Source organism: Brienomyrus brachyistius, chromosome 2 (genome assembly GCF_023856365.1).
Source record: "Brienomyrus brachyistius isolate T26 chromosome 2, BBRACH_0.4, whole genome shotgun sequence".
NCBI lineage: Eukaryota > Metazoa > Chordata > Actinopteri > Osteoglossiformes > Mormyridae > Brienomyrus > Brienomyrus brachyistius.
In genome coordinates, this window is record NC_064534.1 from 35407823 (window position 1) to 35426956 (window position 19134).

The following is a 19134-nucleotide window of genomic DNA, read 5'->3' on the forward strand; positions in this document are numbered from 1 at the left end:
AGGTTAGTGGGAATCACAGAGGAATTAGGGATGGAAACTTCTTTGCTGGTGGTAGAAGCGGTCTGGTGAATTTTTAGAGAGAAGAGGCCGTCGATGTTTGAATGTAGAAAATTGTTCTGGCTGCAGCCTGCAGTATGGACTTGTTGGTGTGTGTAGCTCCCAGTGTTCTGACAGCGCGACGTTTTGGGGAAGCATGTGATTCAGCAGCTACCAGTGGGCTTCGTGCGGCGGAGATTTTGTGGCTGTTAGCGGAGTTGATAACAGAGGGTCGTTAAGAGAAGCCTGCATGCAGTAGGCAAAGGAGTAATGTTTGCCGGCGGGGGACGTGCGGCGATTAACCTGTGCGGTAGTGAAAAGGAGTTAAAAAGAAGGAAGTGTGCGAATGCGGAAAGAATGGAATAATTGTGGTAGGCTGCCGGCTGAGTAGTTTGGTGAATGTTTGGTGTGGGTCCGGCGCTGCCGATTGGATGGTGGGGCTGCAGTGTGAGTCAGATAAAAAAAAAAAAAAGAACATTAGTAGGATCCAATGGGACCAACTGGCATGTATAGAGGCGTGTAATGCAAAAGGGCTGTTTTTGATAGCATCTCTCGCTTATGGCCATACCACCCTGAACACGCCCGATCTTGTCTGATCTCAGAAGCTAAGTGGGGTAGGGTGTGGTTAGTATTTGGATGGGAGACTGCCTGGGAATACCACGTGCTGTAAGCTTTTCTCACTTTTACTTTATACAGGGGGCACTCCACTTCACGATTAATTTAAATCTATCACTCCCCTTCCATTTTACTATTTTATATATATATTTTTTTTCTCTCATTCATAAAGGCAGCCTTTACACACCGTTTTACTCTAAATACTGCCTGGTAATTCTAGGTGCTGTAAGCTGTTCGTGCCTTTATTCCACCAGGGCGCGATCTTCTCACAAACTTGAAGACTGTCACTCCACATTCACGTTTTACAACTTATTGTTAATGATAAAGAGACAGCTTTTTACACACAGTTTTAAACAAAGTACTGATATTATTCCTCTTCAACTGACCGCTTTGTTTTCTATGCAAAAACCACTTTGCCACAGAAGACTCGATATTATTGGCATAGCAAGTTCTGCTCTTCTCCTTTCAAAACTTGCTAAAAGCTGTATTTAAAAGAACAGATTGGCCGGGGTAATTCACACCCTTCAATGCCAGCTTAATGTTGAGGTTAGTGGGAATCACAGAGGAATTAGGGATGGAAACTTCTTTGCTGGTGGTAGAAGCGGTCTGGTGAATTTTTAGAGAGAAGAGGCCGTCGATGTTTGAATGTAGAAAATTGTTCTGGCTGCAGCCTGCAGTATGGACTTGTTGGTGTGTGTAGCTCCCAGTGTTCTGACAGCGCAACGTTTTGGGGAAGCATGTGATTCAGCAGCTACCAGTGAGCTTCGTGCGGCGGAGATTTTGTGGCTGTTAGCGGAGTTGATAACAGAGGGTCGTTAAGAGAAGCCTGCATGCAGTAGGCAAAGGAGTAATGTTTGCCGGCGGGGGACGTGCGGCGATTAACCTGTGCGGTAGTGAAAAGGAGTTAAAAAGAAGGAAGTGTGCGGATGCGGAAAGAATGGAATAATTGTGGTAGGCTGCCGGCTGAGTAGTTTGGTGAATGTTTGGTGTGGGTCCGGCGCTGCCGATTGGATGGTGGTGCTGCAGTGTGAGTCAGATAAAAAAAAAAAAAACCAGGAGCAGGATCCAATGGGACTAACTGGCATGTATAGACGCGTGTAATGCAAAAGGGCTGTTTTTGGTAGCGTCTCTCGCTTATGGCCATACCACCCTGAACACGCCCGATCTCATCGGATCTCGGAAGCCAATCAGGGTAGGGTCTGGTTAGTACTTGGATGGGAGACCTCCTGGGAATACCAGGTGCTGTAAGCTTTTCTCACTTTTACTTTATACAGGGGGCGCTCCACTTCACGATTAATTTAAATCTAGCACTCCCCTTCCATTTTACTATTTTATATATATATTTTTTTTTCTCTCTTTCATGAAGCCAGCTTTTAGAAACCGTTTTACTCTAAATACTTCCTGGTAATTCTAGGTGCTGTAAGCTGTTCGTGCCTTTATTCCACCAGGGCGCGATCTTCTGACAAACTTGAAGACTGTCACTCCCCATTCACGTTTTACAACTTATTGTTAATGATAAAGAGACAGCTTTTTACACACAGTTTTAAACAAAGTACTGATATTATTCCTCTTCAACTGACCGCTTTGTTTTCTATGCAAAAACCACTTCGCCACAGAAGACTCGATATTATTGCCATAGCAAGTTCTGCTCTTCTCCTTTCAAAACTTGCTAAAAGCTGTATTTAAAAGAACAGATTGGCCGGGGTAATTCACACCCTTCAATGCCAGCTTAATGTTTAGGTTAGTGGGAATCACAGAGGAATTAGGGATGGAAACTTCTTTGCTGGTGGTAGAAGCGGTCTGGTGAATTTTTAGAGAGAAGAGGCCGTCGATGTTTGAATGTAGAAAATTGTTCTGGCTGCAGCCTGCAGTATGGACTTGTTGGTGTGTGTAGCTCCCAGTGTTCTGACAGCGCGACGTTTTGGGGAAGCATGTGATTCAGCAGCTACCAGTGGGCTTCGTGCGGCGGAGATTTTGTGGCTGTTAGCGGAGTTGATAACAGAGGGTCGTTAAGAGAAGCCTGCATGCAGTAGGCAAAGGAGTAATGTTTGCCGGCGGGGGACGTGCGGCGATTAACCTGTGCGGTAGTGAAAAGGAGTTAAAAAGAAGGAAGTGTGCGAATGCAGAAAGAATGGAATAATTGTGGTAGGCTGCCGGCTGAGTAGTTTGGTGAATGTTTGGTGTGGGTCCGGCGCTGCCGATTGGATGGTGGGGCTGCAGTGTGAGTCAGATAAAAAAAAAAAAAAGAACATTAGTAGGATCCAATGGGACCAACTGGCATGTATAGAGGCGTGTAATGCAAAAGGGCTGTTTTTGATAGCATCTCTCGCTTATGGCCATACCACCCTGAACACGCCTGATCTCGGAAGCTAAGTGGGGTAGGGTGTGTTTAGTACTTGGATGGGAGACTGCCTGGGAATACCACGTGCTGTAAGCTTTTCTCACTTTTACTTTATACAGGGGGCACTCCACTTCACGATTAATTTAAATCTATCACTCCCCTTCCATTTTACTATTTTATATATATTTTTTTTTTCTCTCATTCATAAAGGCAGCCTTTACACACCGTTTTACTCTAAATACTGCCTGGTAATTCTAGGTGCTGTAAGCTGTTCGTGCCTTTATTCCACCAGGGCGCGATCTTCTCACAAACTTGAAGACTGTCACTCCACATTCACGTTTTACAACTTATTGTTAATGATAAAGAGACAGCTTTTTACACACAGTTTTAAACAAAGTACTGATATTATTCCTCTTCAACTGACCGCTTTGTTTTCTATGCAAAAACCATTTTGCCACAGAAAACTCGATATTATTGGCATAGCAAGTTCTGCTCTTCTCCTTTCAAAACTTGCTAAAAGCTGTATTTAAAAGAACAGATTGGCCGGGGTAATTCACACCCTTCAATGCCAGCTTAATGTTTAGGTTAGTGGGAATCACAGAGGAATTAGGGATGGAAACTTCTTTGCTGGTGGTAGAAGCGGTCTGGTGAATTTTTAGAGAGAAGAGGCCATCGATATTTGAATGTAGAAAATTGTTCTGGCTGCAGCCTGCAGTATGGACTTGTTGGTGTGTGTAGCTCCCAGTGTTCTGACAGCGCAACGTTTTGGGGAAGCATGTGATTCAGCAGCTACCAGTGAGCTTCGTGCGGCGGAGATTTTGTGGCTGTTAGCGGAGTTGATAACAGAGGGTCGTTAAGAGAAGCCTGCATGCAGTAGGCAAAGGAGTAATGTTTGCCGGCGGGGGACGTGCGGCGATTAACCTGTGCGGTAGTGAAAAGGAGTTAAAAAGAAGGAAGTGTGCGGATGCGGAAAGAATGGAATAATTGTGGTAGGCTGCCGGCTGAGTAGTTTGGTGAATGTTTGGTGTGGGTCCGGCGCTGCCGATTGGATGGTGGTGCTGCAGTGTGAGTCAGATAAAAAAAAAAAAAAACCAGGAGCAGGATCCAATGGGACTAACTGGCATGTATAGACGCGTGTAATGCAAAAGGGCTGTTTTTGGTAGCGTCTCTCGCTTATGGCCATACCACCCTGAACACGCCCGATCTCATCGGCTCTCGGAAGCCAATCAGGGTAGGGTCTGGTTAGTACTTGGATGGGAGACCTCCTGGGAATACCAGGTGCTGTAAGCTTTTCTCACTTTTACTATATACAGGGGGCGCTCCACTTCACGATTAATTTAAATCTAGCACTCCCCTTCCATTTTACTATTTTATATATATATATTTTTTTCTCTCTTTCATGAAGCCAGCTTTTAGAAACCGTTTTACTCTAAATACTTCCTGGTAATTCTAGGTGCTGTAAGCTGTTCGTGCCTTTATTCCACCAGGGCGCGATCTTCTCACAAACTTGAAGACTGTCACTCCCCATTCACGTTTTACAACTTATTGTTAATGATAAAGAGACAGCTTTTTACACACAGTTTTAAACAAAGTACTGATATTATTCCTCTTCAACTGACCGCTTTGTTTTCTATGCAAAAACCACTTCGCCACAGAAGACTCGATATTATTGCCATAGCAAGTTCTGCTCTTCTCCTTTCAAAACTTGCTAAAAGCTGTATTTAAAAGAACAGATTGGCCGGGGTAATTCACACCCTTCAATGCCAGCTTAATGTTTAGGTTAGTGGGAATCACAGAGGAATTAGGGATGGAAACTTCTTTGCTGGTGGTAGAAGCGGTCTGGTGAATTTTTAGAGAGAAGAGGCCGTCGATGTTTGAATGTAGAAAATTGTTCTGGCTGCAGCCTGCAGTATGGACTTGTTGGTGTGTGTAGCTCCCAGTGTTCTAACAGCGCGACGTTTTGGGGAAGCATGTGATTCAGCAGCTACCAGTGGGCTTCGTGCGGCGGAGATTTTGTGGCTGTTAGCGGAGTTGATAACAGAGGGTCGTTAAGAGAAGCCTGCATGCAGTAGGCAAAGGAGTAATGTTTGCCGGCGGGGGACGTGCGGCGATTAACCTGTGCGGTAGTGAAAAGGAGTTAAAAAGAAGGAAGTGTGCGAATGCAGAAAGAATGGAATAATTGTGGTAGGCTGCCGGCTGAGTAGTTTGGTGAATGTTTGGTGTGGGTCCGGCGCTGCCGATTGGATGGTGGGGCTGCAGTGTGAGTCAGATAAAAAAAAAAAAAAAGAACATTAGTAGGATCCAATGGGACCAACTGGCATGTATAGAGGCGTGTAATGCAAAAGGGCTGTTTTTGATAGCATCTCTCGCTGATGGCCATACCACCCTGAACACGCCCGATCTCGTCTGATCTCGGAAGCTAAGTGGGGTAGGGTGTGGTTAGTACTTGGATGGGAGACTGCCTGGGAATACCACGTGCTGTAAGCTTTTCTCACTTTTACTTTATACAGGGGGCACTCCACTTCACGATTAATTTAAATCTATCACTCCCCTTCCATTTTACTATTTTATATATATATTTTTTTTCTCTCATTCATAAAGGCAGCCTTTACACACCGTTTTACTCTAAATACTGCCTGGTAATTCTAGGTGCTGTAAGCTGTTCGTGCCTTTATTCCACCAGGGCGCGATCTTCTCACAAACTTGAAGACTGTCACTCCACATTCACGTTTTACAACTTATTGTTAATGATAAAGAGACAGCTTTTTACACACAGTTTTAAACAAAGTACTGATATTATTCCTCTTCAACTGACCGCTTTGTTTTCTATGCAAAAACCATTTTGCCACAGAAGACTCGATATTATTGGCATAGCAAGTTCTGCTCTTCTCCTTTCAAAACTTGCTAAAAGCTGTATTTAAAAGAACAGATTGGCCGGGGTAATTCACACCCTTCAATGCCAGCTTAATGTTTAGGTTAGTGGGAATCACAGAGGAATTAGGGATGGAAACTTCTTTGCTGGTGGTAGAAGCGGTCTGGTGAATTTTTAGAGAGAAGAGGCCATCGATATTTGAATGTAGAAAATTGTTCTGGCTGCAGCCTGCAGTATGGACTTGTTGGTGTGTGTAGCTCCCAGTGTTCTGACAGCGCAACGTTTTGGGGAAGCATGTGATTCAGCAGCTACCAGTGAGCTTCGTGCGGCGGAGATTTTGTGGCTGTTAGCGGAGTTGATAACAGAGGGTCGTTAAGAGAAGCCTGCATGCAGTAGGCAAAGGAGTAATGTTTGCCGGCGGGGGACGTGCGGCGATTAACCTGTGCGGTAGTGAAAAGGAGTTAAAAAGAAGGAAGTGTGCGGATGCGGAAAGAATGGAATAATTGTGGTAGGCTGCCGGCTGAGTAGTTTGGTGAATGTTTGGTGTGGGTCCGGCGCTGCCGATTGGATGGTGGTGCTGCAGTGTGAGTCAGATAAAAAAAAAAAAAACCAGGAGCAGGATCCAATGGGACTAACTGGCATGTATAGATGCGTGTAATGCAAAAGGGCTGTTTTTGGTAGCGTCTCTCGCTTATGGCCATACCACCCTGAACACGCCCGATCTCATCGGATCTCGGAAGCCAATCAGGGTAGGGTCTGGTTAGTACTTGGATGGGAGACCTCCTGGGAATACCAGGTGCTGTAAGCTTTTCTCACTTTTACTTTATACAGGGGGCGCTCCACTTCACGATTAATTTAAATCTAGCACTCCCCTTCCATTTTACTATTTTATATATATATATTTTTTTCTCTCTTTCATGAAGCCAGCTTTTAGAAACCGTTTTACTCTAAATACTTCCTGGTAATTCTAGGTGCTGTAAGCTGTTCGTGCCTTTATTCCACCAGGGCGCGATCTTCTGACAAACTTGAAGACTGTCACTCCCCATTCACGTTTTACAACTTATTGTTAATGATAAAGAGACAGCTTTTTACACACAGTTTTAAACAAAGTACTGATATTATTCCTCTTCAACTGACCGCTTTGTTTTCTATGCAAAAACCACTTCGCCACAGAAGACTCGATATTATTGGCATAGCAAGTTCTGCTCTTCTCCTTTCAAAACTTGCTAAAAGCTGTATTTAAAAGAACAGATTGGCCGGGGTAATTCACACCCTTCAATGCCAGCTTAATGTTTAGGTTAGTGGGAATCACAGAGGAATTAGGGATGGAAACTTCTTTGCTGGTGGTAGAAGCGGTCTGGTGAATTTTTAGAGAGAAGAGGCCGTCGATGTTTGAATGTAGAAAATTGTTCTGGCTGCAGCCTGCAGTATGGACTTGTTGGTGTGTGTAGCTCCCAGTGTTCTGACAGCGTAACGTTTTGGGGAAGCATGTGATTCAACAGCTACCAGTGGGCTTCGTGCGGCGGAGATTTTGTGGCTGTTAGCGGAGTTGATAACAGAGGGTTGTTAAGAGAAGCCTGCAAGAGGAAGGCAAAGGAGTAATGTTTGCCGGCGGGGGACGTGCAGCGATTAACCTGTGCGGTAGTGAAAAGGAGTTAAAGAGAAGGAAGTGTGCGGATGCGGAAAGAATGGAATAATTGTGGTAGGCTGCCGGATGAGTAGTTTGGTGAATGTTTGGTGTGGGTCCGGCACTGCCGATTGGATGGTGGTGCTGCAGTGAGAGTCAGATAAAAAAAAAAAAAACAGGAGTAGGATCCAATGGGACTAACTGGTATGTATAGACGCGTGTAATGCAAAAGGGCTATTTTTGGTAGCGTCTCTCGCTTACGGCCATACCACCCTGAACGTGCCCGATCTCGTCTGATCTCGGAAGCTAAGCAGGGTAGGGTCTGGTTAGTACTTGAATGGGAGACCACCTAGGAATACCAGGTGCTGTAAGCTTTTCTCACTTTTACTTTATACAGGGGGCGCTCCACTTCACGATTAATTTAAATCTATCACTCCCCTTCCATTTTACTATATTATATATATATTTTTTCTCTCATTCATAAAGGCAGCTTTTAGAAACCGTTTTACTCTAAATACTGCCTGGTTGTTAGGTTGAAGAAACAGTTGTTAATCATTTCTGTATGATCAGCAATGAGTGTAAATATATATGTATACGTTATTTCTTATCTTCTAGCCACATACTCTTAGCTATTGTACTCTAAGTAAGTGCTTAACAGCTGCCTACTTAGATAAGAATCTCACTTCCCTCTCTTGCGCCCCCCATTGACTATAAATAAAGAAGGCAAGGGGAACCACCCTTTGTAACACATTCTGCTGTAGTTTGCATTGCAGAGAGTGTGGGTACCCTTGCAAGTAAAACTGTAACCTGTGTGTGTCTCATAAATGTGGAGTTGGGGTGGAAACGCCGGGCGCTTTCCCCAACATAGAATTTGGTCCTTCGAGCCGGATCCGAGGAATCCCGAAGACGTCTCCAGTACGCCGAGAGAAGCGACACCGAAAACTGCCGGCAGTCACTCGAAGACGGGTGCAAGAAAGACCTGTGATGTGAATTCGTCATCAGGCCGGTGGTTAGAACTGCGCTCGACGTCTGGTGATGTCTGAAGGACCTCGGTGACGGATCAGAGAGCACACTATACAGGTGAGAGATATGGCACCTAAGTGAGTAGGTGGCCAAGTGAGAGATACGGCACCTAAATAAGTAGGTGGCCAAGACATGCATGTGGTTGAGGTTAGCCGAAATTAACCGGGAGAGAAAGTAGGCGTTATTGGAAATATATACAGTGTTGTATGTGGATGTGTTTTTATAGGTTTTAGATTAACCTACACGATCCACCCTAAAAGCAACAACATACTGGTGACTGAAGGATTAAGGACGGGTTTCATCCCTGAAAACTAACACCGCTGCTCTAATAGTGAGCAGTAGAAGGCCGTGTTAGTGTCCTCCTGAGGTCTCATGCCAGAGACTTGCTTTTAGGATTTTTTATTTTTTGTAGTGTATCCATTAAAAGGTAACAATGGGGAAGAATCAAAGTAAACAAATGGAACTAGAGGGAGATGAGAAGTTTATGGAAGGATATAAGCCAGGATCAGGACAAATAAGTAGTCAGAGATGGAGGAAAAAACATGGGTTTGAAGGAAAACTCCACACTCCAGATATATTAAAATTACAGGGAAACTTAAAACTGGAGATGTTACAGACTACCAATAAGAAAGAAGGTAAAGACAGAAAAAAAGAATATGTTTTTTCTGATGCATGGTTAGAACAGAGTAAATTAAGAGATAATAAAAGACAGCAAAAAAAGGGAAATAAGGAGAAAAAATTACAGGCGACTTTAATCACACTAGATGAGGAGACGGCAACAAAATCTTCTGCCGCTCCAGTTCCCTTACTGCCCCCACAAATTCCAATGATTGCACCTGCACCAGTTCCAGCTGTAAATAGACGACAAATAGGAGGAGGGGAATCATCTCGAATGATGACCCGAGGGTCTAACCCTTCTCTGTATCCGTTAAAGGATCTGGAGACAAGTAAAGTACGCTGGCATCCAAAAAATTACACAGAACAGGAAGACTGGGAGAATGATTTGGTGTGTCCCCTCGTAGAAGTGGCAAATCCAAATCGAGGCCCAAATAATGCAGGACCCGAAACTATGTTAGTATATAGACCCTGGACCGCTGAGGATAGAACAGCAGCTTTAAAAGGAATACCCCCGGTTGAAGAAGGGGTACCCGAGTTTTGGACTGCCATCCTAGAATTACAAAGTAGTTTTCATTTGAACGGCAGGGAAATGTATAGATGTCTCAGACAGTTGTTTACCCATAAATGGGGACGTGTAGCGGGAGACTTCACAGGACATGGTAATAATGATGAAGTCTTAGCACATGACTCGCAGGAACTCATACAAGCATTACGAGACTTGCGAAACAGGGTAGAGACAGCCTTCGTAAGACACGCAGACTATGGACGAATAGCGCAATGTAAACAAAAAGATGGAGAGGAACCTGAGGATTTTATGGATAGAATAAAGTGATAGAAAATAAAGAGAGTTGTATTTAGAGGAAACTCAGGGATCCCATTTGATGAAGAGGCAGTAGGAGTGTACCAACAACAGCTAAAACGAGCTTTTGTCGCAGGCCTAAAGCCCGAATTGCGAAAATATCTTGACAAACATTGGGTACATCAGAATACTGGTTCAGTCCAACAAGCACTAGAATATGCCCAACACGCGCAGAGAGCGCAGAAACAGGAAAAGACAGACACAATATTCAGCGCCTCAGAAGTAGTAGCGCTAGTGCAAATGAATCCTCCGGGGAGGGGAGGGTTCAGAGGAAGGTCAAGAGGCCGAGGAAGGGGGAGAGGTGTTTTTAGAAACAATTACAGGAATTCGTCTCAGCAAGATAACATTTGCTGGACATGCAGGAAACCTGGACACTTAGCTAGGAATTGTAGAGTAGGGAAACAACCATATAACCCAAACTCCATTGAAAACAATGATCAATGACCCCCCTCGGAGGCCCCTGTTACCGACACCATCCGAGGCAAAACAGAGGTGATTTTAAGAAAGGAAACGGAGGTCACTTTACAAGACTTCTTAGATAAGGAAATAGATTTACAAGCAGTGTGTCAGTTATTAGCAGAAAGGCAGTGGGAAACCTTGCCAAGTCGGAAGTTAGTCATAAACGGCAAAGTATATGAATGTCTGTGTGACACTGGAGCATGTAGGACTGTCCTAACCTCCAGTCCTCCCGGAGTCACATATTCTTCATCAGTCATAAATATAAAAACGGCAGGAGGTCAGACAGACAGACATCAGTTAACAAACCCAGTTGCAGTAAAAGATAAGGAAACTGGACTTGAATGTCAAGCACAGGTGTTAATAAGCCCTTCTTGTCCTGTTAACTTGTTAGGCCGAGACCTTATGGTACAAATGGGCATTAGCGTGGTTGCCACAGCCACTGGCATGAAAGCAATCGTAAATGAGGAAGCTTATGTTGTGCAAGGAACCACAACACCACAATATTACTGGTCTCTGGACCTAGGGGGAACTGCACAGACACGAGAATTATTGCGGAAAACTAGAGAAAAGCAGTCCCCTAGACAGGCCCAGTTCATGCCTGACGATGCCTTACACGTCACTATGTGGTACAAAGACACCCTTGGACCAGATTATGTCTATGACAAAACGTTTCATGCCCTCCAAGACACTTGTATTACTTTACAACATATGTATGTTAACCCCACCACTGGGTTTTCAGCAGCCTCAGTCATTTTATCTAACAAGCAACAGGCTGTATTTAGAGAGAGAACACCACACGTATCTCTTTCAAAACCACCCCAGATGCAGTGGAGAGATGTAGAGATGTTCTTACGAGATTCTATGCACAGTTACAATGACTACCAACCTGTATCTGGCTCCTGTTGGAGCTATGATGAGAAACACAATGTGTGGCGGTTTCCTTTGGGATGGAGAGTTCAAACCACTCCCACCACACACTTAAAGGACCCAACCTGACAAATTTTTTCAACCCTGGAGGAGGGATCATGTCCAGATCTAGATCGCCTCCCAGAAGGGTTATGGTCCTCCTCCCCCACTGATGTAGGGCTGGTGAAAGGATTCTCACCTTACAAAGTAACTGTGAAATCAGAACACCGTCCGGTAGTTAGGCAATACCCATTAAAACCTGAAGCAGAGAAAGGTATAGCCCCTGTAGTGCAAGACATGTTAGCATCAGGAATATTGCGAGAGGCTCCTGAAGCCACTTGCAACACTCCTATCTTTCCAGTCCAGAAGGGACATACAGGGAAATGGCGCATGGTGCAGGATTTAAGACCGGTTAATAACATAGTGCAACACGCAGCACCAGACGTGCCCAACCCACACTTATTGCTCAACTCATTGACTCCTAAAAAAGCTACTTCTCAGTAGTGGATCTTAGCAATGCATTTTTCTCAGTACCATTGCACCCTGATTCTCAACATTTATTTGGATTTACCTATAAAGGGAAAAAATATACATATACTAGACTCCCTCAGGGATTTTCTGAAAGCCCACATGTATATACCATGGCCCTTAGATACTCTATGAGTACCTGTGAAATTCCATCACATAGTCAGGTATTACTATACGTGGATGATATCTTAATAGCAGCAGATTCAGAACAACATTGCAAAGAAACTACCCTAACTGTGCTTCAGCACTTATACAATACTGGACATAAAGCTTCTAAACAGAAGTTGCAGTATTGCAAAAAGACAGTTGTCTATTTAGGGCATAACCTTTCACAAAAAGGTCGCTCGCTGCTAGAGATAAGGAAACAAGCTATACAGGAAGCACCTAAACCACAGACTAAACAACAGATGATGTCCTTTTTAGGGCTCTGCAATTATTGTAGAGAATGGTTACCAGATTATGCTTTTCTAGTTCAACCTTTGCAAAGTTGGATCAAAAGAGGAGCAATACAACGAGAGAAAGTTTACTATATGAATGACAAGCCCATCCTACCAAAATTTATACAAAACAGCTGCTTTGGTGAGCCATGGAAATACTCATGTCTCAACAGGAGGGATGGTACATATCATACAACAATATTTCTATGCTATAAATTTTTCTGATTATGCAAAACAATTTTGTAGGACGTGCTTAATTTGTTGTAAACACAATGCACAAGGAAACATCAGACCAAAACGTGGCCAGTTCCCCACAGCTAAGTATCCGTTTCAAGTTGTACATATGGATTTTATTGAATTATCTTGGTCACAAGGGAAGAAATACTGTCTAGTTATTATAGACACCTTTTCTAAGTGGGTAGAAATATACCCTGTAAAGCATTGTGATGCAATGACCGTTGCAAAATGTTTGGTAAGCCATTATTTCCCTACCTATGGCATACCTCATATTATAAGATCAGACAATGGGACTCATTTTGTAAATCAGACTATGTCCCTTTGCTCACAAGCATTAGGTTTTACGCTTAAGAATCATTGTGCGTATCACCCCCAGAGCGCAGGCTTAGTGGAAAGGACCAACGGCACTATTAAAACAAGGCTAAAAAAGACAATGGAAGAGACAAAAAGGCCGTGGCCAGAATGTTTGTCTCTAGTAAAATTATGGATGAGAATAACTCCCACTCCTGCAGGATGAACACCTTTTGAAATAGTGTATGGTAGACCATTTCCCCTAGCAACTGAAATGAATGACATAGAAAAAGCAGACCGAGAAAATACGCTGGCTGATTGGATGCGTAAACTACTAACATCACAACAAAAACATAGCCCCAGTAGTCTGCCAGTAAATTCTGTTTCTACTCAACAGGATAACTTGCAGCCGGGAGATTGGGTCCTGGTCAAGGTCCTGTTGCGGAAAGATTGGAGCACACCTCGGTGGGACGGTCCTTATCAAGTCCTCCTTACAACACCAACAGCAGTAAAGATCGCAGAACGACCTTCCTGGATACACAAAAGTCACTGTAAACCCATCAAGCCCTTATCAGAGGCCTCAGCAACAGAGTAGCAGTGGAAGTCCGCTACAAAGGCACAGTAACCAATAGGGTGCTGTTGTCTCAACCCGGTGAAGAAAACAACTGAGCTGCACTCTATTAGGATGGCCCTGATAGGGTGGGGATGTGGTAAGGTGACTCTAGGGATCATTCTTGTTGTAGGACTTGGTGGTTGTCCTGGCTCTCACCAGCTCCATTACAGCACCTACAGCGATGGACCCATGATGACTTCCATCTACGCCCGTTGCCCGCTGACCACTCACATCCATTTATGCAAAACTACTGGTACCGATATGTACATGATACTGTAACAGCGAAAAATGTGACAAATTGCTATGTTTGTTCAGTAATGCTCACTCATAGTGAAGGACCTACGGTGTATGGCAGAGCTATGAATATCTTCTGCAGGTATAGGATATCAAAGTAATGTTTCACTTATATTTTCTTTTGTTTTTCATTTTATTTTTCTGTTGTTTTATTACTGTTATACCATGTTTGAAAATGTTTATTAATCAAGCTCTTAACGCTGCTTTTCGGACACGCAGTACAATGTTTCTCTCCCTTACCCAAACTATAGAGACAGAGCCTGTTTCCAGCGATGGCGATGAAGAAGACATATAATTCATAATGAATTCATAATGTTTTCCAGGATAATGACAATGTGGTCTAATTGAAGGTTGTACCTAAAGTGCTTTTGCAACTTGTACAATGTTGATGCTTCTGATCATACTGTCATGATAAACAGGAGGGACTGTTAGGTTGAAGAAACAGTTGTTAATCATTTCTGTATGATCAGCAATGAGTGTAAATATATATGTATACGTTATTTCTTATCTTCTAGCCACATACTCTTAGTTATTGTACTCTAAGTAAGTGGTTAACAGCTGCCTACTTAGATAAGAATCTCACTTCCCTCTCTTGCGCCCCCCATTGACTATGAATAAAGAAGCCAAGGGGAACCACCCTTTGTAACACATTCTGCTGTAGTTTGCATTGCAGAGAGTGTGGGTACCCTTGCAAGTAAAACTGTAACCTGTGTGTGTCTCATAAATGTGGAGTTGGGGTGGAAACGCCGGGCGCTTTCCCCAACACTGGTAATTCTAGGTGCTGTAAGCTGTTCGTGCCTTTATTCCACCAGCGCGCGATCTTCTCACAAACTTGAAGACTGTCACTCCCCATTCACGTTTTACAACTTATTGTTAATGATAAAGAGACAGCTTTTTACACACAGTTTTAAACAAAGTACTGATATAATTAAACTTCAACTCACAGCTTTGTTTTCTATGCAAAAACCACTTCGCCACAGAAGACTCGATATTATTGGCAAAGCAAGGTCTGCTCTTCTCCTCCCTTCAAAACTTGCTAAAAGCTGTATTTAAAAGAGCAGGTTGGCCGGGGTAATTCACACCCTTCAATGCCAGATTAATGTTTAGGTTAGTGGGAATCACAGAGGAATTAGGGATGGAAACTTCTTTGCTGGTGGTAGAAGCGGTCTGGTGAATTTTTATAGAGAAGAGGCCGTCGATGTTTGAATGTAGAAAATTGTTCTGGCTGCAGCCTGCAGTATGGACTTGTTGGTGTGTTTGGTGAATGTTTGGTGTGGTTCCGGCACTGCCGATTGGATGGTGGGGCTGCAGTGTGAGTCAGATAAAAAAAAAAAAAAAAAACAGGAGTAGGATCCAATGGGACTAACTGGCATGTATAGAGGCGTGTAATGCAAAAGGGCTGTTTTTGTTCGCGGCTCTCGCTTATGGCCATACCACCCTGAACACGCCCGATCTCGTCTGATCTCGGAAGCTAAGCGGGGTAGGGTCTGGTTAGTACTTGGATGGGAGACTGCCTGGGAATACCACGTGCTGTAAGCTTTTCTCACTTTTACTTTATACAGGGGGCACTCCACCTCACGATTAATTTAAATCTATCACTCCCCTTCCATTTTACTATTTTATATATTTCTTTTTTCTCTCATTCATGAAGGCAGCTTTTACACACGTTTTACTCTAAATACTGCCTGGTAATTCTAGGTGCTGTAAGCTGTTCGTGCCTTTATTCCACCAGGGCACGATCTTCTCACAAACTTGAAGACTGTCACTCCCCATTCACGTTTTACAACTTATTGTTAATAATAAAGAGACAGCTTTTTACACACAGTTTTAAACAAAGTACTGATATTATTCCTCTTCAACTCACCGCTTTGTTTTCTATGCAAAAACCACTTCGCCACAGAAGACTCGATATTATTGGCAAAGCAAGGTCTGCTCTTCTCCTCCCTTCAAAACTTGCTAAAAGCTGTATTTAAAAGAGCAGGTTTGCCGGGGTAATTCACACCCTTCAATGCCAGCTTAATGTTTAGGTTAGTGGGAATCACAGAGGAATTAGGGATGGAAACTTCTTTGCTGATGGTAGAAGCGGTCTGGTGAATTTTTAGAGAGAAGAGGCCGTCGATGTTTCAGTGTAGAAAATTGTTGTTCTGGCTGCAGCCTGCAGTATGGACTTGTTGGTGTGTGTAGCTCCCAGTGTTCTGACAGCGCGACGTTTTGGGGAAGCATGTGATTCAGCAGCTACCAGTGGGCTTTGTGCGGCGGAGATTTTGTGGCTGTTAGCGGAGTTGATAACAGAGGGTCGTTAAGAGAAGCCTGCATGCAGTAGGCAAAGGAGTAATGTTTGTCGGCGGGGGACGTGTGGCGATTAACCTGTGCGGTAGTGAAAAGGAGTTAAAAAGAAGGAAGTGTGCGGATGCGGAAAGAATGGAATAATTGTGGTAGGCTGCCGGCTGAGTAGTTTGGTGAATGTTTGGTGTGGGTCCGGCGCTGCCGATTGGATGGTGGTGCTGCAGTGTGAGTCAGATAAAAAAAAAAAAAAAACAGGAGTAGGATCCAATGGGACTAACTGGCATGTATAGAGGCGTGTAATGCAAAAGGGCTGTTTTTGGTAGCATCATTCGCTTACGGCCATACCACCCTGAACACGCCCGATCTCGTCTGATCTCGGAAGCTAAGCAGGGTAGGTTCTGGTTAGTACTTGGATGGGAGACCACCTGGGAGTACCAGGTGCTGTAAGCTTTTCTCACTTTTACTTTATACAGGGGGCGCTCCACTTCACGATTAATTTAAATCTATCACTCCCCTTCCATTTTACTATTTTATATATATATATTTTTTTCTCTCATTCATAAAGGCAGCTTTTACACACCGTTTTACTCTAAATACTTCCTGGTAATTCTAGGTGCTGTAAGCTGTTCGTGCCTTTATTCCACCAGGGCGCGATCTAATCACAAACTTGAAGACTGTCACTCCCCATTCACGTTTTACAACTTATTGTTAATGATAAAGAGACAGCTTTTTACACACAGTTTTAAACAAAGTACTGATATTATTCCTCTTCAACTGACCGCTTTCTTTTCTATGCAAAAACCACTTCGCCACAGAAGACTCGATATTATTGGCATAGCAAGTTCTGCTCTTCTCCTTTCAAAACTTGCTAAAAGCTGTATTTAAAAGAACAGATTGGCCGGGGTAATTCACACCCTTCAATTCCAGCTTAATGTTTAGGTTAGTGGGAATCACAGAGGAATTAGGGATGGAAACTTCTTTGCTGGTGGTAGAAGCGGTCTGGTGAATTTTTAGAGAGAAGAGGCCGTCGATGTTTGAATGTAGAAAATAGGTCTGGCTGCAGCCTGCAGTATGGACTTGTTGGTGTGTGTAGCTCCCAGTGTTCTGACAGCGCGACGTTTTGGGGAAGCATGTGATTCAGCAGCTACCAGTGGGCTTCGTGCGGCGGAGATTTTGTGGCTGTTAGCGGAGTTGATAACAGAGGGTCGTTAAGAGAAGCCTGCATGCAGTAGGCAAAGGAGTAATGTTTGCCGGCTGGGGACGTGCGGCGATTAACCTGTGCGGTAGTGAAAAGGAGTTAAAAAGAAGGAAGTGTGCGGATGCGGAAAGAATGGAATAATTGTGGTAGGCTGCCGGCTGAGTAGTTTGGTGAATGTTTGGTGTGGGTCCGGCGCTGCCGATTGGATGGTGGTGCTGCAGTGTGAGTCAGATAAAAAAAAAAAAAACCAGGAGTAGGATCCAATGGGACTAACTGGCATGTATAGACGCGTGTAATGCAAAAGGGCTGTTTTTGGTAGCATCTTTAGCTTACGGCCATACCACCCTGAACACGCCCGATCTCGTCTGATCTCGGAAGCTAAGCAGGGTAGGTTCTGGTTAGTACTTGGATGGGAGACCACCTGGGAATACCAGGTGCTGTAAGCTTTTCTCACTTTTACTTTATACAGGGGGCGCTCCACTTCACGATTAATTTAAATCTATCACTCCCCTTCCATTTTACTATTTTATATATATATATTTTTTTCTCTCATTCATAAAGGCAGCTTTTACACACCGTTTTACTCTAAATACTTCCTGGTAATTCTAGGTGCTGTAAGCTGTTCGTGCCTTTATTCCACCAGGGCGCGATCTTCTCACAAACTTGAAGACTGTCACTCCCCATTCACGTTTTACAACTTATTGTTAATGATAAAGAGACAGCTTTTTACACACAGTTTTAAACAAAGTACTGATATTATTCCTCTTCAACTGACCGCTTTGTTTTCTATGCAAAAACCACTTCGCCACAGAAGACTCGATATTATTGGCTTGGCAAGTTCTGCTCTTCTCCTTTCAAAACTTGCTAAAAGCTGTATTTAAAAGAACAGATTGGCCGGGGTAATTCACAACCTTCAATTCCAGCTTAATGTTTAGGTTAGTGGGAATCACAGAGGAATTAGGGATGGAAACTTCTTTGCTGGTGGTAGAAGCGGTCTGGTGAATTTTTAGAGAGAAGAGGCCGTCGATGTTTGAATGTAGAAAATAGGTCTGGCTGCAGCCTGCAGTATGGACTTGTTGGTGTGTGTAGCTCCCAGTGTTCTGACAGCGCGACGTTTTGGGGAAGCATGTGATTCAGCAGCTACCAGTGGGCTTCGTGCGGCGGAGATTTTGTGGCTGTTAGCGGAGTTGATAACAGAGGGTCGTTAAGAGAAGCCTGCATGCAGTAGGCAAAGGAGTAATGTTTGCCGGCGGGGGACGTGCGGCGATTAACCTGTGCGGTAGTGAAAAGGAGTTAAAAAGAAGGAAGTGTGCGGATGCGGAAAGAATGGAATAATTGTGGTAGGCTGCCGGCTGAGTAGTTTGGTGAATGTTTGGTGTGGGTCCGGCGCTGCCGATTGGATGGTGGGGCTGCAGTGTGAGTCAGATAAAAAAAAAAAAACCAGGAGTAGGATCCAATGGGACTAACTGGCATGTATAGACGCGTGTAATGCAAAAGGGCTGTTTTTGGTAGCATCTCTCGCTTACGGCCATACCACCCTGAACACGCCCGATCTCGTCTGATCTCGGAAGCCAAGCAGGGTCGGGTCTCGTTAGTACTTGGATGGGAGACCTCCTGGGAATACCAAGTGCTGTAAGCCTTTCTCACTTTTACTTTATACAGGGGGCACTCCACTTCACGATTAATTTAAATCTATCACTCCCCTTCCATTTTACTATTTTATATATATATATATATATATATATATTTTTTTTTATTTTTTTTCTCTCATTCCTAAAGGCAGCTTTTAGAAACCGTTTTACTCTAAATACTTCCTGGTAATTCTAGGTGCTGTAAGCTGTTCGTGCCTTTATTCCACCAGGGCGCGATCTTCTCACAAACTTGAAGACTGTCA

At 43.8% G+C, this 19134-nt stretch overlaps 1 protein-coding gene, 9 non-coding genes and 2 pseudogenes across 14 annotated transcripts in view; all 12 read left to right on the forward strand.

The window, feature by feature from the left end:
* Positions 1-19134, forward strand: part of LOC125715571 (uncharacterized) — a 277458-nt gene that overhangs the window by 207907 nt on the left and 50417 nt on the right. For 2 of the 5 annotated variants that reach the window (XM_048987298.1, XM_048987324.1), the window contains one exon: positions 8024-8154. The exons of 2 other annotated variants lie outside the window; for them this stretch is intronic. The gene's annotated coding sequence lies outside the window, so the exon portion shown is untranslated. Of the gene's footprint in view, positions 1-8023; positions 9349-19134 lie in introns of those variants that run through there. One more of the 5 variants, XM_048987333.1, reaches the window with a different exon arrangement.
* Positions 591-709, forward strand: LOC125731785 (5S ribosomal RNA; annotated as a pseudogene).
* On the forward strand, positions 1784-1902 carry LOC125735109 (5S ribosomal RNA). The gene has a single exon (XR_007394408.1). It is a non-coding gene; the product is annotated as a 5S ribosomal RNA (ribosomal RNA).
* Positions 2980-3088, forward strand: LOC125732107 (5S ribosomal RNA; annotated as a pseudogene).
* LOC125736563 (5S ribosomal RNA) lies at positions 4164-4282 on the forward strand. The gene has a single exon (XR_007395841.1). It is a non-coding gene; the product is annotated as a 5S ribosomal RNA (ribosomal RNA).
* LOC125737227 (5S ribosomal RNA) lies at positions 5361-5479 on the forward strand. Its single transcript, XR_007396494.1, has one exon. It is a non-coding gene; the product is annotated as a 5S ribosomal RNA (ribosomal RNA).
* Positions 6554-6672, forward strand: LOC125735110 (5S ribosomal RNA). The gene has a single exon (XR_007394409.1). It is a non-coding gene; the product is annotated as a 5S ribosomal RNA (ribosomal RNA).
* On the forward strand, positions 7747-7865 carry LOC125734319 (5S ribosomal RNA). The gene has a single exon (XR_007393635.1). It is a non-coding gene; the product is annotated as a 5S ribosomal RNA (ribosomal RNA).
* Positions 15177-15295, forward strand: LOC125736880 (5S ribosomal RNA). Its single transcript, XR_007396148.1, has one exon. It is a non-coding gene; the product is annotated as a 5S ribosomal RNA (ribosomal RNA).
* Positions 16374-16492, forward strand: LOC125734235 (5S ribosomal RNA). Its single transcript, XR_007393556.1, has one exon. It is a non-coding gene; the product is annotated as a 5S ribosomal RNA (ribosomal RNA).
* LOC125733640 (5S ribosomal RNA) lies at positions 17568-17686 on the forward strand. Its single transcript, XR_007392978.1, has one exon. It is a non-coding gene; the product is annotated as a 5S ribosomal RNA (ribosomal RNA).
* Positions 18761-18879, forward strand: LOC125737196 (5S ribosomal RNA). The gene has a single exon (XR_007396463.1). It is a non-coding gene; the product is annotated as a 5S ribosomal RNA (ribosomal RNA).